This window comes from Pteronotus mesoamericanus, unplaced genomic scaffold (assembly GCF_021234165.1).
Source record: "Pteronotus mesoamericanus isolate MK-2021 breed Mesoamerican mustached bat unplaced genomic scaffold, CSHL_Meso_final contig_82, whole genome shotgun sequence".
NCBI lineage: Eukaryota > Metazoa > Chordata > Mammalia > Chiroptera > Mormoopidae > Pteronotus > Pteronotus mesoamericanus.
In genome coordinates this window covers 7,728,458-7,745,806 of record NW_026555265.1, presented here as the reverse complement: position 1 = coordinate 7,745,806, position 17,349 = coordinate 7,728,458, and positions in this window count along the sequence as shown.

Genomic DNA, 17,349 nt, shown 5'->3' with positions numbered 1-17,349 from the left:
TCTTGGTAAGGTGTACTGTATCTGGGTCACAAGGCAGCTGACCTTTTTCCATGTGCATCAGCGCCATACAATGTCAGGACAAGTGGCCTAGAGTCTGAGACTGTGGGCACCAAGTCAGACGAACCTGGATTTGAATGTTAATTTACCAGCTTTGTGATCTTTGACTAGACAAACTCTCAGAGCCTCATTATTTTTTTTCTCTATAAAAAAATGATGATAAAAATATCCACCTATTGTAACAATGTTTCCATGAGGATTAAGTGAAATCATGTATATTAAGCATTGAACATTAAGCCTGGCATACAGTAAGCACCCAGTGAAGCCAGTTTTTGTTATCACCATGTCAGAGCCTGTTGAGTGCTAGCAAACAGGTATTACCTGTGGCACCATCTCTAGGCAAGATGCACAGGTAAGGAACGTCTGTTTGACTATTCAGAGATCCTTGAGCTTGAAATAATAGAAATAATAGAAGGGTATTCCTGCAGTGATGTCCTGGCCGTCCTAGGTAAGTGAGCTCTACTCTGAGCATTCCTTTGATAATTTGGTGAGAGAAACACATCTTCCTTCAATTTAAAACTTTTGGGTGGTACAGCAGTACAGATGTTAAATATTTTCTGTGTGTGACTCCAGAGGGTAGGGGGCGGGTTGGTAATTCTGAATCCTTTGAACATCTTAGCGGCCTGTCTGGATGAAAGGTGCATGGTGAATGTGGCATTTTATGAAATTAAAAGAAAACAATTTTCTGCTAAAGCAGCTGTGGGGTCCCTGCAGACCAGAAGGATGTCTCGAAGCAGCCAGGGTACCTCAGGGCACGGGGCCTTTTTAGAAAACATCTGGAAACTGCACATCCAACTCCAACATGGCAGATCAAGTATAAAGTTGTTTATTGAGGAATTCCTCCGTTTCAGGGCATTCCACTGCAAAAATGGGAGCCTTCTAGTGCAGACTTGTGCCACGAAAACTGCACTAAGGGGGTTTTATTGTTTTTAATTAAAATGATTTGAACTTTGCATGATTCTTTACAAAACAGCACACAGACGCAAACAAAAGACATCCAAACATCCCCTTCTCCTCTTCCTCCTTCTAAAGTACACAACTTTAGCTTTAAAGAGGGGCTTACTGCCTTTGTCCTGGATTCAGCAAACCAGGTGGTCACACAATCAGCAAACCAATAACAATTACAGACATTACAATTTTCTACTTCGCTGCCATAAACAAACACTGAGCAATGAGGCAGAGAAGGCCTGGAACCAGCAATGTGAATAGAAAAGGAAGACAAACAGAGTTGTGTCCCAAGATTTCCACGAGGCCTCAGGCAGCTCCAGAGCTTAAAAAAATAAAGCTTCCTCCCTTCCTCCTTCTTCCTTCAACACAAATGTTCCAATGAAGGACCCCCTAATACCTGAGCTTAGTGGAGCTTAGCGAACTGTAACAGGCCCAAACAAGGGCCGTTGTGACCTCCACCATAAATCACTTTAGTAAATCGGTGGGAGATAGAGACTTCCCTCCCTCCCTGCCACCCCTAGACTGCCTGTAGATTATATTTAAGGAGTTGAAGTTGAAGGGAATTTTTCTTTTAAATTGCCTTTTCCATTCTGTTTGTTTATGTGGATTGTATTTCCAATCACGGGTATTATTTTTTTAAATCTTCTTAAGTCCATGAGCTGTTCTGTCTTCCTTTTCCGTGTTACTTAAAAGACAGTTTCATCTCTAAAAGACTTTGATGTAATTTATAGTAACCTTTTTTAGTGGCTGCCTCCGGGCCGCAAAGGACTTCAGAGGTCATTTAAGTCCAGGAGTGACCAAACAGTAATGTTAAATGATAACAGGCTAGTTAAACAGCACCAGCCTGGAGTTTCCTGGGCCTATGGCAGAAGAGTCTGGGGTTTGGCTCAGACAGTGTGTTTCAGAGCTCCTTCCCCTCATCCTACCCTTGGTGAATCTGATATGGTTTATTGGTGGATATTCACCTGGGAACTGCAGGAGGTCTAAAATCTATTCCCCATTGCAGCATCCCCAATTTACAGGTGTGAAAGCTGAGCCCTAGAAAGAGGTCATGAACTGTTCAAGGTCATCTGATAAGTTTGTGGCAGGGGTCTTGTGACTAAGTCCAAGACTGTTTTCTTGACCTGTCAGTCCCCTGAAAAGTTCTCGCTGTTGGCCCGCCGAGGCCTGGGACATTTCCCAACAGTTGTGTACGAATGGATTCTGACTCCAGGGCTCAGGAATGGTTCCGTAGTGGTGGGGAGTGCCAGCGTACTTTGAATTTTACGGGGAAGTTGGCTCTTCTGGTGACCACATTCACATCACCAAAACCTCACTTGAAAGAAACTCAGTTCCTTGCCCGACTCACTCCATCTGGCTCAGTGTCCTCTGGGTCTTTTCTCTTGTTTGATGTGTTTGTCCAAAACTAATTGTTGTAGCTGAATGTGTGACTCACAGTAGCAACAATATTATTACTGGTGGACCCTTTTCTCTTTTCTCTTCTTTCCTTTCCTTTCCTTTTCTTTCCTTTCTCTCTCCCTTCCTTCCTTCCTTCCTTCCTTCCTTCCTTCCTTCCTTCCTTCCTTCCTTCCTTCCTTCCTTCTTTCCTTCCTTCCTTCCTTTCTTTTTCTTTCTTTCTCTCCCTCTCTCTGTTTTTCTTTCTTTCCCTTCCTTCTTTTTTTTCTCTCTCTCTCCTTTTTTTTTTTTTAATCCTCACTGGACATGATTTTAGACAGAGGGGAAGGGCGGGAGAGAGAGAGGGAGAGAAACGTCATTCAGTTTCACCTTGACGCAGGCATGTGCCGTGGATGGGAACCGAACCTGAGATCTTTCAATTCTCGGGACAATGCTCCAACCACCTCAGCCACACCACTCAGGTCATCTCTCTCTCTTTTCCTTTAAAGGAGAAAAAGAAGTTATTTTCTTTAGCCACTAATCCTTGGCATATTCACTGGAACTTCATGAGCATCTACAGAATTAAGCCATGGAGTTTCAAGGCTAAGTGCACACACCGCCTCTGTGCACCTCCGCCCTCTCTGCCCTCTAGCCAGGGTGCTTGTTGGGAACGTCCAGGGCAGCTGTATGCCCTGGATTTGTACCTTCTTTCCTTACCAAAAAAAAAAAAAGTTGTAATCAATCTGTCATCATTTAGTTTGTTGTTGCAGCCTGTGGGGGGGCAGTTTTCAACACTAACATTCATGTAAAATAGTTTAGTCATAATTTAGAAGACCAATGACCCTACTTAGTACCATTTTTTCTCTTCCTCACCATCTCCTTTCCCTTCTTTTTCTTTTCTCTCCTTTCTTCCTCTTAGCCTTTTTGTTTCTTCCCTTCATCCTCCACTGTGGTTTTCTTTTCCTTTCTCCTTCTTCCCTTCTTCATCATCATCAACATCACCATCATCATTTCCTACCTCAGAGCCAGGACACAGAAGAGAAGGAGAAAGGAGAGAAGGAGGAAAAGAGAAGATATTGAGAAGTGAATGAACACAAGAGTGTAATGATGATTATCACAGCCCTGGTCTGGGCCCTCGAGGGAAGGTGTGGGACGGTATAATCAATAACTGAACTGCTTAAGTACTGGGTTTTTTACTGGACTCCCTCCTGCCACCTTCCATTTGATGTGGGGCCACTAAGTAAAGGTTACAGTTCATTGAGAAAAGAGATTGAATTTGATGGTCTCGATGCTGAGCCAAAATTCTCTCCCCTGCCTCCCACCACCAAACCTCAGAGATTGTTTTTTCATTCCTACACTGGATGGACCTCAGCTGCAGTTTGAGGGGTCTGAACATACCTGTCAGAGCTGAAATAACACCCACCAAAAATAATAAAGGAATGAATGAATGAATATAAAAATAAAATAACATCCCCAAAATAAATAAATAAACAAATAAATAAATAAAACAACACCCACCAACTTCTACCCCAAACCAACTTCTTCTCCCACTGACTTTCTTTTAAGCACCACAGTTTGTAACCCGGAGCCACCCTCCCTGCAGCGCTGTGCCGAGCCACTGACAGACGGAGGCAGAAGGAGAGGGGGTCAAGGCCGCACCCTGCAGGGATGCCAGAGTGGAGGCTTCAGCCAGAAGACAGCTGTGGCTGGCCCAGGTAATATTGCTCGTTGCTTAATTTTTTAGAAATTGACACAATACGCAAATTATTTTTTAAGTTTAAAAAGTTTAAATAAAATGTAATTTAGAGTTAAGAGCAAAAGCCCCAACTCTTCCTTTACTCCTACCCCAACCACAATCTTATTCCCCCTACTCTGCTCCCAGGCATATATTTGTACCCTTATGGATATACACCTGCCCTATATTTGTAAGAAAAATAGCTAGACGTGGAATTGCTGGGCTGAGGGTATGCATAATTTTACTTTGGTAGAAACTGCTGAATTATACTCTCAAAGGGACAAACTGCCACTAACAGAGTGTGCGTGTGCAGGGGTGAGCTATGAAACCTATTAAACCATACCTGCCCTGTCAGCACAGGTGTTGCCCCGCAGCCTGTAGTACTGAAGAGGTCCTGGGGAGGGGGAGGGTCCCAGGAGAGAGGCCTGGGTGGCCGGGGTCGGCAGGGCTCACTGAGGAAGTTTGAGCCAGTGGGTGTTCATCAGCTGTCGTGGAAGTCCTCGACTACCATGATTTATTTGCCTGTACCTGCACCATCACGGGAATATTGTTCAAACTGGCCTAGCTCTCTAGTTAGTTGTGGTGTTTGCCGAGATAATCTCCTCTTCATTGTTCTTTTTCAAAATTCTCTTGGCTATTTTTCTTACATGATCTCTCTGAGATAAAGTTGTGCAAAAGACTCGGATTTCTAGATGACTGATTTCCCCCTTTGGTGATAGCAGTGTACCTTCACTTCCTGAGGCATCTCTGTGACCGGGTCTACTGGCCATTCTTTGGGTCGTTTTTCCAAATTAACTAGTTAGAGTCAAAATTAAAGTGACAATGTAGATTAAAAGTCAGAATGCAATACTGGGGGGAAATGGTGGATGGAAAGAAAAACCTCTCAGCCTGCTGTGTCCTCTTTTACAAATGAGAACACGTGGATCCAGAGAGGTGAAAGGCTGTAGGGAAGGCCCCACTGTGAGGGGATGGCCGATGGGGAGCCAGGGCTCCGGGCTGCTGCCCTTCAACCCAGAGCAGCGACCCCATGCCCACGTGCCCCAGACCAGGTAGCCTGTGTGTTGTGATGCTTTTGTGATGGGCACAGCCCTTTACAGCTCACTGGGCACATTTGCTCTGATTATTTCATGTTCTCTGCCTGCTCACAGACCTCATAAGGAGAGATAAGAGAGTGGTGGGAAGTGTCTGAGTCAGTAAGTGTCCCCAGGAACTTCTAGAAACATTATTCTTTAGAAGATCCCCCGTACTTTGCTCTATTTTCTTCATTCTGCTATCATTGCCGGGGAGATTCTTTATTTATTTCTCTTTACCATCTGTCATGTCCTTCCTCCTCCTGAACAGGAGCTCCATGAGAATAGGGATGTTTTGTTAGTGACTATATTCCCACGTGCTCAGAAAAATGCTTGGCACCTAGTTGCTCAATAAATGTTTGTTTTGTGACTGGATGCACTCAGTGACAGTTTAGCTTGGCTGCAATAACAGAATACCATAGACTGGGTGGCTTACAAACAGCAGAAGTTTATTTCTCACATCTTTGGAGGCTGGGAAGTTCCAGATTGAGGCACGGCAGATTCGGCGTCTGGCAAGGGCCCACTTCCTCGTTCTTAGAGGGCTGTGTTCTCACAGTGTCCTCACATGGTGGAAAGGACAGAGAGGCTCTCCCAGGGGCCTTTTCTAAGTCATTAATCCCACTCCTGAAGGCCTCATTCCTCATGGCCTAACCACCTCCCAAGGGCCCCACCTCCTCATTCTGTCACATTGGGGCTGGGTTTTTAACACACGAATCTTGGGGACACACAACATTCAGACCATAAGAGTGACCGAGGAAGGTCTTGTGGGTTTGTAGCCTGCTTGTTCAGGGACAGGAAGAAGTTGGCAGCAGTCCGTACCACCGCCCTGTAGATGTGGGAATCAGGGCAGGGTGGGGACAGAGACTGAGGACACAGTTTCAGGAGTCTTGGCACGAGGGCACAAGACCTCAAGCAAATAGCCCCCAGGAATTTAAACAATTCTTTTCATCATTCATTGGATTTCTTTCCAAAACCTTCAAATGCTGTGATTGTTTAGGATCTCTGGTATTTTTTTTTTTTAACCTTACCGCTGAGTGAACAGAAACAATGGAGCTAACACCAGAAGACTGTTAAATGTTGTGTTTAGTTGTTTTACCTAAGTTCATTGGGCTCTTTAGTAGCGACGGAGGAAATGTATCATGGTATGGTATCGACAGGTGTTGTTTTACTGAGAGTTTGGCCAAGTTCAGAGGATATTTGACACGCATGGCTTGCCTCTTCTTAGGACAAGGAAAAAGGAACTACAAATATCCCCTCTCTAAGCCTTGGTCTCTTCCTCTGCAAACGGGGTGACAAAGGACTAGTCTGCAGGGCTGGAGGATGTAGCGAGCTGGTCAGTGTGAGTGTGCCCTGCAGCTGGCTGGTGTTGTACAGGTACATGCTTGTTTGCATTATGACAAGGTCTGAATTCTGCATGGTAAGGGTAGCATACCCCAAACGGCAGGATAATTGATTGAGGTATCCATTTGGAATTCGTCCTTGTTGTATTTTCCCCTCTCTCACTCTATGTGTATAGACCTTTGGGTTTCCTTGTTTATGGATTTTCTGGGCCATAGAATTGAAAGCAGTAGTTCTTGAAGAATATTCTGATGCCCTTTCTGGCCTGGTTTTAGAGATTGTGCTAGTGTGCTAGCCGGGAAGGAGGCAGCACAGAGGCAGGGAAGCAGAAAGTGAGAGAAGGGGTGTGCGTGGGTGCGGGGAGGGGCGGAAGTGGGCTGGAGAGGTTCTACCAGATTGAAAAGAGAAGCGGTTTGGGTTTCAGGCCCTTACTCCCTTCCCTCTCAGGGCCTAGGGAAGAACCAGAGCTTCTGGAGGCCCAGGGCCCCCCTTCTTCTGCGAGGCCACAGCCCTGGAGCAGATGAGCTGCCAGCCTGTAGTGCCCTTGGGCTGTGTGGACGTGAATAACCAGAGGCCCTTACAGCTGCTCCACTTCCATACCTTGGGCCCTTCCATGGCCCCGGGTGGGTGGTGCCTCTTCCAGAATGAACCCCATTCACTCATGACTGAGTGGATGAATCTATCCACCAACCCAGTAAACTGGATGCTCCTAATCATAAGTAAGTCCTTTTTAAAAAAATCATGTGCCATTTCTTTTGCACTTACATTGGTGGAATAAAACCCATTACCAGTTCCGTGTAAAACACAGTATCTAATAAATGCCTTTGGACAAAAATGTTAGATAAATAGCAACACCTGGAAGGGCCATGCCCTGAAAGAACCAGAGCTTCTGGAACCAGGAAATCACTGTCCTCTTTTTGTCCCTGATACTAATTCCTCTGTGGCCTTAAGTCAGTCACTTCCTCCATCTATACCTCCGTGTCTGTATTGGTTAAATGAAGGGAACTGGGCTAAATTCCTGGTCCATGTTACTGTAGATTTGGAATGGATTTGGGAAACACGAAATAATTATGGAACCTTGTTCTTAACTAAGGATCTAGTTTAGAAGCTGTTTCTGTACTGCTAGTTTCCATTTCTAAAGTAGTTGGCTTTTTGGAAAAGCCGTTTCTGCAGTTGCAGAAGACAGCCCACAGAAATGTGACATTCTGCCTGTTACCTGCTTCAGCAACACTTGTCCATGTGCTCGTGGTCTCCCTGTCAGGATTTGGGTCTTTGTGGTAATGTGTACTTCTTGGAATTTTCATTTTAAAAAGAAAAGCGCCATTGAAAACACCCCTCCCCCCCACAGCGGGCTCGGCTTTCCCTGGGGGCCAGAGGAGTGTAAACAGGACCGCAGGAGGCTCCATGTTTATGTTTTCTCAATGACTTCCAGATCAAATTTGCTGTGTTTACAAGATGGAGACACTTTTTCTAACCGCTGGCACTGCAAAGTCAAAGAGGGGAGGGGCGCACACCCCAGCCAGGCTCTGCTCTGAGTTATGCCGTGTCTCTGCTGACGGCTCCCTCCCCGCTCAAGCAGGAGGAGCATCCAGCTCAGCAGCCGCCTCTAGACACCGGTTTTCCATATTTAAATTGAATCAAGATGCCAGCTTATTATCATTATTACTTTAGACTTTAAGCCTCAGGCCCAGAGGTGGGATCCTGAGTGCAGAGGTAATTTTTTTCCCCAGGCTTGACAACTGCTTCACTTTTCCCTGTGTCTCTCTCAGTTCTTGCCTTTTCCAGAACCCCCGAATCTCATTTTGAACTTTCTCGTAATTTCTTTGAGTCATGAACAGCGTTAACCTAATGCCCAGAAGCCCCTGGGCATTGGGTGGGTGATAATGAGGTTTGCAGATCATTTGTTAAGGTACCCATTAGTTTTCTGCAAAACTTCAAACATCAAGTCCTTGAATCTTTCACCTTGAAAAAGAAACATATTCCTTAAAAACAACTATTTCACTTAAATCCCCTTGTGGTAGATGTTTAATACTTATGGTGCTTTGACCATGGAGCTGGCACCACAACTAGCTGTCGCGGCGTCCTTGCAGGGATTTTGTCCTTGGCAGTGTGGAGCACTGGTTCATCTGTCGCTGTCTGTCATTCTTTCAGGGGGACCACAGTGTGGAGAGGAAAGAGTGGACCTGCCTCCGGCGGCCTGACTCCCAGTCAGGATCTGATCTCCCAGCAGCCCCGCCTGGCTGGGCGTCCTTGGCTGAGCCTGACTCTCCAAAGCATGATTTCCTCTTCTGCCCTCTTACCTCACAGGGATAAGCTGTTCCACGGCGCATGCCAGGCATGAAAGGATATTGTACCTAATAAAACGCAAGAGAAGTAAGAAGTTCTGTAACCATCAGGGTCAAGCTTCCTGGGGAGGTGGCTAAAGGGGATCTGGGATACTGTCTGTTGCTGTGCAACTGGGGATATTTGTAAACACAAGTTAAAAATTATCTTTAATGATTAACATCCCTGAAACTAAAACATGAGGTATCCAGTGTCTCTCCACCACTGCCTCTTACCTTTTCTTGGACTCTATCATTACTGTGGCAAACAGCCTCCTTCTTGTCCCTCTGTCAGCGGGAGGGTTGGACTGGGTGCTGTATAATGAGCCTTTTAACTCCAAAGCGCTGAAATTCTGTTCCGTGGTTCTCTAGATGGTGTGTAGCAAGATGTGATAGGATTAGAGCAAGAAAGGAGGAATCTCTACTTACACCTCTACTGAAGGCGGGTTTTTTTAAAAAATAAATAAGCAAATGAAAACTTTATTACCAAGAAACTCAGATCTAATCAACTTTAGTGAGTTTTTTTTTTTTTAAGAGTGGGGAAGAGAGGGAGAATGAGAGGGAGAGAAACAGTGATCTGAGAGAGAAGCATTGATGGGTTGCCTCTCGTATGCACCCCAGCCGGGACCAGACTCATAAGCTAGGCGTGTGCCCAACTGGCGATTGAACTGGTGACCTTTCACTTTGCAGGATGACGCCCAACCAACTGAGCCACACCGGCCAGGGCATGACCATTCTTAGAAGTTTTGGTTTCATCTTCCCCCAGAAAAAATTATTCTTTGGCCATCTCTCCTCACCCACATAGACCACACACACATATACATAAGTGCGTGCATTATACACATATTCTTATTTCTGCTTCCCCCTCTCCTTTTTCTCTCTCTTTTGGGTTTGATTGCAAGTATTTTATTGTACACCATTTAAACATTTTTTTTGAAGTTGAGTAAGTAAAAATATTATATTTCTAAAAGCAAAAAAACTGACATAAAGGAAGTGAACTGTTTTCCTTTGTATTTTCAATACTGTAATCTTGTTCCTGCAACCCACAGCCCAGGGACTTCTACTGTCTGTGTATCAAATAACTCTTTGACATGGATCTGGAGGTTTTTCATAGTCCTGCCTCTGATGCTGGTTGCTGTGTGTGACCTTGGGACAGTCACTTCCCCTCTCTGGCCCATGGCTGTCTCATTTAGAAGATCAAGGATTAGACCAGTCTCTAAGGTATCTGCCAGACTTAAAGCTCTCCATATAGGCATCTGTCACTTTATAAAACCCAACATCTGAAACAATTAATAAATAAAATCCACCTTCCCAAAACACCTTATCTACTTATGAAACAGGCCAATGAAGGTAAAAATGCTTACACTGTAAAAAAATAAAAAGAAAAAGAATTTTAAAAAATAGCTGCTTTAATTTGAAATAATTTGATTTAGGTGTAGCATTTCAAAGTCTCTCATACCTGTAACTGATAAATTTTTGTCTAGTTGGACATTTCAGTGGTGGTTTTTTATCCCTGGCACCTGACCCTGCCACATTTATCAAACAAATTCCCAAGAAACATCTCTGTAATGTTCAGCTGAAATCTCTAATGGGTGTGATCAAATCAGGCTTAATGTTCGCTCTGGTGAACAGTCACTTTGAAAGCATGTGTTGCTTTCTCATTATCATTTTATTTCTACCATTAGCCACATTTAAAAATATAAATCACTACTAACATCTTTCAGAATGAAGGTTAACCCTCTCACATGAGAGCTGATCATTATGGCAAGTGGGGGCGTGGGGCATTGTGGAAAGAAGGGGGGACGCAGTCAAGGGAAGAGGCACTGTGTGACCTTGGGGAATTCACTCCCCTCTATGGGCCTCAGTTTCCTCATATGGAAATGCGGGGTTGGACTAGATCACACCACAGGGCCCTTCGACGCTGATGTGCAAGGATGTTGCCCAATAATTTCAGCTGTGGCCGTGCTATTGTGTCTAAGCATTTTTGACGACGGTCCCTCCCTCAGTTTATGCTGGGGTATAGTGGACCAACCCTTGACATCTTGTAACTTTAGAAGGGGAAAGTGGTTCCTCAGACCCAAGGAAGCCAGGATAATGGACAAAAGTGGGGAGTTAGCAAAGGGCTTTAATTATGAGCATCTTCCCCTGCTCCCCACAGTAGCCTCAGCGCCTCCTGGTGAAATTGCCTTGAGGCCTGCTTCTCCCATGGAGTGAGTGCTTCCAGAATAAGGACAAGTCTGTAGGTGGACAGGTCTCAGGATCCTGGGAAGCAGGAAATGCAAATGTGGGTCTGGGGAACTGGTGGAAAGGCTCAAACTCCTTTTAATAGTGTAGGGCGGGGCTTTTACACTTTTTGAGACACGGAATTGTTTCCTAAAAATCTGGCCTGGCTGGTGTGGTTCAGTGGATTGAGGACCGGCCTGCAAACTGAAGAAGGTTGCTGGTTTAGTTCCTGGTTCAGTGTTTCTCTCACATGTTGATGTTTCTCTCTCTCTCTTTCTCCCTCCCTTCCCATCTCTCTAAAAAGAATGAAATACAATAAAATAAATGAAATAAAAAAATCTAATGTGGAACCTAATATATAAAACAAATAAAAGTGGTGTTTAGCTGGCACAAATTTATTTTGTATGTTCAAATTTGTGACATTTGTTATAAACCCAAGGAGAGGTTGTTTGTTTTGACTAGCACAACATTTTGAAATTGGAGAACACAGGTGACAGCTGCTGTCCTATCAGCCTCTGCATGTGATAAACTCCTCTAATTTATTTTGCTGTATTATTTTTGTGAAAGGTGACGTGAATGGAAGTACATGAAAGTAGAGCTGGAGTAGCCATTTGAGAGGAACTTCCTTGTACATCGTGTTTTTCTTTGTTTTCTGAACTGGACCAAACCAGCACCGTTCCAAGAGGTCAGTAAGAACAAGAATATCCTGTTTGTAAGGATGGATGAAATTGGACTTTACTAATGACTGAATTGCTAACCCATCAATGAAGGAGAAATCGAGCCTTTTTGCCTGATGACCAACTATAGGCTAATCCATGAAGTATAAAAATCTAACCTTACCTCATTTAGCACCAATAAACTCTTCTTTAATACAACTTACCTCATCTTCTCCTTTTCCCATGAGAACCCTGAGTCCCTTTCCCATACCAATGTGGGAAGGGGCATTATTTGGGTTTCTGCCTCAATCTGTTCTCTCCAAATTGCAAGCCTTTGATCTCAAATAAACACTTGTTGTCTCTCATTCTGACTTTTTCTTTTCAGGTTAACAGTTCCGAGGTTGCAAATGGGAACCTTTTTTCTGAGGGTAGCATTCCTGTCAAGGCACACTCTTCAAGTATTCAGGGATAGCACACTTCTTACTCTGAGGTCGGCCCTAAAATGAGCTAGAGATTTCATTAGTGGTGTCTGATGTGTTAATGTAATATAATTCTGTGGAATGTGCATATTATTTCCTGTTTTTGTTTTTTATAAAGATTTCTAACTATATTATGAAAATATAAATTTAACTGTAATGTTTGTAGAATTTCTGAGTCAATGGAGTGATGTCTTTGGGCAGGGGACATGGAGAATCCTGGGGGCCTAAGGGGCCCCCCATAGGGCCGGGGGCCTATGTTATGTTCTCTGTGCCACAGAAGCAGGGAAAAGGGCCTATGGTGAACTGTGAGTGCCTGCCAAGTAAAACTGCATTTCAGAGCCAGGTTCTTAAGACTTTCTGGATCTCTGGTACCCGCTCTTGTGGTTTCCTATTGGCTAGTAGAGGTTTTTGTTTGTTTGTTTTTTTAATGTTCTCACCTCCCCTCCCCTGGAAAGATGGTGGGGCCAGCATGTCAGTGGAAGTACAGCCCTTCCCTGAGCCCACCGTTGGGGTGGGAGTGGTGGACCCAAGATCCCTCCAAGGAGAAGGCAGATCCTAGACATGGAGTGAGGGTCTCCAGAGCTGCCTTCCGCAAGCCCCTCATCCTGCCCTCTAGGCCAGCCTCTTCTCAGTGCCAACGCTGAAGTTTCTGGGCTCTCTTTCTGATAATAAAGCCAATATTTCCTTAATACTCTGGTGTGCCAAGTTGTATGTTAGGCACCGCAGGGACACAGTGATAAATAGCCCGGGGCCAGGCCCCCAGTGCTCACAGTCAACAGGAATATGAACTCCTGGGCCGGGTCGCCTGAAAGAGAAGCTGGGTTCCCGGTGCTCCTCAAATATTATTTTCAACATCGACTCAGCTTGTGTCAAAGATCTTTTGATACTAATTCATTCTTTAAGTCCCAGTAAGATCTATTTAAATGTTCACATTCTTCCGCTGTCACCCCCACCCCCACTTCTGAAGTGTGAGAAAACACACTTCAGGACGTCTGCTAATGATTGATGGCCCAGCTCTCTCTTTGTATTTGTTGGCCTGTAGGTTTAGATCCCAGATTGTTTCAAAATGGCCAGAAGCAGTCAGCATGTGGTATCTCTGAAATCTTAGAGACACCAGGTCACACGCTAGTCGTATCATACAACTGAAGAAATTATTTTTAAAAATTCTCTGATATTTGCTAGTGGAGGCTGAAGCTTTTACTTCTTGGGCAGTGAGGAGCAGAAGCCCAGGGAAAGCAATTTTGCAGATGAAAAAACGAAGGAGTAATGTCTTGCCTCGGCCCATACACTATTTCTGCTTTCTTGGGGATCCCGGTGTTGGAGGGAGGCTGGAAACCCTGCTTTCTGGGTCCTTGCACATGTACCCAGCTCACAGCTTCACTGAAAATCAAACTGACTCTTATGTGAGGGAATGGGACTTAGCAAATGATTCCCTATCTCTGAGCCCCCAGACTTCCAGGAATAGTTAAAGGTGTTAATAGCATGGAAGTTGAGAGAAAAGGTCTGTGAGCAATTTTCAATATTTCAAAGAGGTTGACAGGAATTCTGTGTTTGCCTGGGTATGGATTGAAGTCTCATCAAGATGCCCCTTTCCTTTGCTCCTGGCTGGGTAGTTACACCAGGGACTGCCTCATGCAAACCAGAAAGAAGCTCTGCCGCACCAGATAGAGTAGTGATGAATCACCTGGGCTTTGACAGCAGACAGGTCCGGGGGCTGCCTGTGCGCGTCTACTTTCTAGCCCAATGACGCTGACAAAGCTTCTTGATCTCTCTGAACCTCAGTGTCATCGTCTGTGAAATAAGGACAATGATAACACCCACCTCACAGAGTTGTTGGGGTTGGTCCATAGCAAGCCCTTGATGAGAGATAGTTGTTGTTATTACTAGCTGTGATTAATGAAAAATGAGAAATTGAATTATTATTTAATAAAAGCAGTACACTGGTAGGCAAAAATCTTTCAAACTGTAGCTCGGAGGGGTTCTAGCTGATGAAAGGTTGCGACCTGGTATGCCAGGCGACTGTAAGGTTTTTGATTCTCCTTCAAGGAGTGGAGTGGACACGTGCATGATTAAAATTTAATTGAAAGACTTTCATTTCTTTCCCTTGGGCTGACTATGCATATCTCCTGGTGTCATAAAACAAGCCCGAGACCATAATGCAGGCCACATGCCCCGTGGTGACCTCTTTCTAAGCCACCTCTGTGTCCTCTCGATGGAAAACTGTTGATTGAAAAGGACAGAACAATACCCTCTGTCATGCTGGCTGCAGATCACATTCAATCAGGACAGCATTCTACTGATTCAAAAGACACACATACCCACACTCACACACACATTTCCCAGATGGCGACATCAGTGACCTGGGGAGAATGGGGGAGATTTGAGGACAGTTCACCTGGGAGTGAAGGTTTCAATCATACTACCACCCAGTGGTGGGTGGGGGTAACTTGGATAAACAAAACCGGTTCTGAGATTTTGCTTAATTCTCAATAATCTTACAGCTACTCTTTGTTCCTGGAAATCATTCTTGACAATATGTTGAGACCCATGGTTTTCTTCTTTAAAAAAAGAAAGAATACCGTGAACCTAAAACCGTTCTAAAACACAAAGACAATTAAAAAAAAAAAAAGTATATGTGCGTGTTGTGCTGAAAACAGCCATGAAACATAAAATTTCGTTCCCAATATTTCTTCATGTTAATGTGTTACGTGACCTGAAGGCCAATATTAGCTTTGTATCTAATATTATGATTTCCTTATTTATTGAGTTTATGTGGAAATCTCCTGCTGAATGCCAGTCTTCCTCCTCTCCCTCCGTACACACAGATCTCCTACCCACTTACTTTGTAGTAGATGCTCTTTAGAAGGTCACTTTTAGGTTTTCTTTTTCATCGCACAAGGATGTTGTCGTGAATAACAAATTCTTCCTACAACTGAAGACTTTGGCTGATGACAAATGGGACAGATTCATGTTCTTCTCTGCAAGACACTTGAAATGTAACAATTCATTGAAGGGGGAGGGAGAAACTCATGGCTGAAATCCATTTAGTTCTAGTCTTGACTAAATGAAAGGAATGGAGATTAACAATTCAAAAATGGAGCTTGTTAATTAAAGTGAACTATAATTACAGAACTTGTCAGGAAGCTCACTGGAAATTATTTCTCCCTGCTTGATTATGATCGTGAAAATTTACCTTTTACTAGATAAAATGAAGTCGTCCTTAACAGAGAGAAAAATAGTTTTCCTAGACTGGCTGCAGAAGTGTTTGTTTTGCTAGACTTTTTTTTAAATGCCCCTAAAGTGATATTTTAAATGAAGTTGTTCTCTAGACCTCACTGTGCACTAGCATATGTTTGAATACGGGGAGTGTGGGAGAGGTTATTTATCAAGTAATAAATCAAAACTTAATAAACCAAACACATTTAGATTCCTGCAATTGGGGAGGTTCAGAGTTGTAAATACCTGAACAGGTACATCATTTCCAAATAATTCTGAGATTACTGAAGCCATATGTAAAATGCTCTGTGGCTGTATCACATGATTTAAAGTACCATATTCTAGCTTTCCCTTCTCCCTAAAGAAGATTAATTCATTCTTACATGCTTACTGCTACACAGTCATGTAGATATGACACCATTACTAAGCAAGGCATCACCTTTTAAGAAGACCGCCATCCCCTCCCCCTGAAAAATAAAGCGATTCTATAAGAAGCAGAGGAGTGGGGGGCGGGGTGGAGATAGAACCATTGGGCTTTAATACCTGGGATAATTTCAACTCTAGCAAGAGAAAGCAAGACGACCTAAGAGACAAACTCCACTGGCTCATGTGATTATGAGGGACACTCTCAAACAGGGTAGCCACTTGCCCCTCGCAAACATGTTGCCCACCACTAACCTTTGGACAACCTGTTAGCAAAAGAAAGTTCCCTTTATGTTTAAATCTCGCTGCCTCTGGAACTGCCCCCTTCAGAAACCCTATCATTCTCATTCTCTCTTTTCTTGGCAACACTGAAAGTCCTTTGTAAACATCCTCCCGGAAAAGTCTCTGTAGATCCATCTGATAAACTTCGAATGGGGGAGTTTAAACTCCTGCCTGAGAACAGACTGGGTGGAAAGCTTAAAAGATTATTCCCTTCAGAGAAGTAGCTGAAGTCACCAAGCTTGAAAAGATGTCGAAAAGAAATGGAAACGATACAGTCCTGGTCTTTCTATACAAAACTTTTTTCTCTCCTCAGAACCCAAAGTTCTGAGCCTTGCTGCTGATCAGGAGAAAGGCAGGCTCATGCTCTCGATTTTAAATGCACAAAGTTGAGAGAGCCAGCGCAGTGAGACATTAAGGGACATGCTGAAACTTAGTCTGAGCTAACTAACATATAAACCACGTCAACCAAGCAGAAATAGCCCACTGGGTCAGAAATGCAATTTTTTAAAAAGAATTTATTGGCAGCTTAAGTCTCCTTTCTCACATCCATCCATTTCTCTTTCTTCCCCTACTTTTTCCATTGAAAACAGTTGATTTCCTCCCAAATTTGAGATTCCCGAAGAACCACAAGGAAAGGACAGTGATCCTGACAGCTCTCTCATTTCCTCTTGTCCTACTTTGGTTTCTTCCCATTGGAATGTACCCAGTTGTTTTATATTTGGCGAACAGTGAGAGTTCCACCTCAGAGACATTGTCAAAGAGTAGATGATGGTTACTAAGAAGTAGAGGATGGAGGTAGGACCAGAAGACTCCAAGGCTCCTTCCAGGTCTAAAGCCCCAGGGACCAGTCCTTCAATCCTATCCCAGAGGGCCAATCGTGGTTCAGAAGCAACTGGTGCAGTCTCAAGAAGTCAGACTTAGGTATGTACCTCTCCTCTGACCAGATGCTCAAACAGCAGGTGTGGGTCCTTAGTGCGGACATCAGGAATTTGTAAGTTTGTTAGACCAGGTGTCTAGTGATAGTGGAGAATGCTGGACTAGATGACATTAAAACAAAATAGATGAACGAAAACCCTTCCCTCCTTCAAGTGGTGTCTCTTTAGTGAGACCATGACTCTGAGCTTCTAGGTGGTGGACTATACCTATTCTTTAAAACTAATTTCCATTGAGCTATACTGGACATAAGATAAACTGCATATATTTAAAGGGAACAACCGGTAAGTGTTG